Here is a 1,203-nt window from a genome sequence, read left to right on the forward strand (position 1 = left end):
AAGAACCTGTATGTTAGATTAGTTCAAGATGAGCAAAGTCTCTAGTGACATTATAACCTCAGGCTACACTATCAGATTCCGTTGAGTAAGAACCCTTAGTTGAAGTTTGAAGCTAATCTTAAATTTTTAACTCTTAGTAAACAAAAAAACCCACTACTCATCTGTCTGTTGTGCTGTGGCGGCTTGCATGTTGCTATGATGCTGAACAGGTTTCAGCAGAGCTTCCAAACTAAGATAGACTAGGAAGAAAGGCCTGGAGACCTACTTCTAAAAATCAGCCAATGAAAACCCTATGGATCATGATAGAATATTATCCAATATAGTGCTAGAAGATGAGCCCCCTAGGTTGGAAAGCAACAATGGACTCAAGCATGCCGACAATCACAGAGATGGTGTGTGACCCGGCAGCATTTTGTTCTGTTGTATGTATAGGGTCACCGTGAGATGGAGCCATCTCAACGGCAACTAACAACAAACCAAAGAAAATGTGAGAATCTTATCTCGTACATAAGGCATAATACTTACACAAAAGAAAAAAACGTAAAACTAAGGCAGTTATCTGTGTAAATAAAAGCGAGGAAAGCATTATGGGAGAAACAAGTGGGGTTGACAGTCTACCGAACTCAAATTCACCAAATGATCACTCATTCTCCAGTGTATTGTGAAAATACAGTTTAAGTTAGTTATAGGTAGGGGCCGAATACATGGCTTTACCAATCTAGCCTCTGCAGAAATCCCATGAGGAAGACATGACAAAATTGCACCTATTTTTAGAGAGAGTTATAATATGGAAAACTAGCTGTTGCCCAAGAATAGACAATGATGAACACACTGTGGTATCCCTGTCAGAGAGGAAGCTCTGTTTGACGGAGTTGAAAGGCCACTCAGTTCTCCTCGCTAGACTCTGAATTGAGTTGACCAGCAACTGGACTGCATAGGTTTTTGCACTTTAATCAACATCTCTTTACATTCCCTGATTCTCATAGAAGGTCTATTGGGAAAATAGCGGAATGCAAGCCCAGAATATTTCATCAGCTGTTTTGTGCCAGACTGAATTTTTTCAGTTTATATTTAGAATACTTAGGTTGGCAAGAAGTACTGAAAAACATGGAGTGAAGTAGTTCTTGTATAAATTACAGTGCATCGGTGTCACACAAATCACCAAAACTAAGAAACCACAAGATGAATTTTATTTTTAAGTTA

Source organism: Trichechus manatus, unplaced genomic scaffold, assembly GCF_000243295.1.
Source record: "Trichechus manatus latirostris isolate Lorelei unplaced genomic scaffold, TriManLat1.0 scaffold00018, whole genome shotgun sequence".
NCBI lineage: Eukaryota > Metazoa > Chordata > Mammalia > Sirenia > Trichechidae > Trichechus > Trichechus manatus.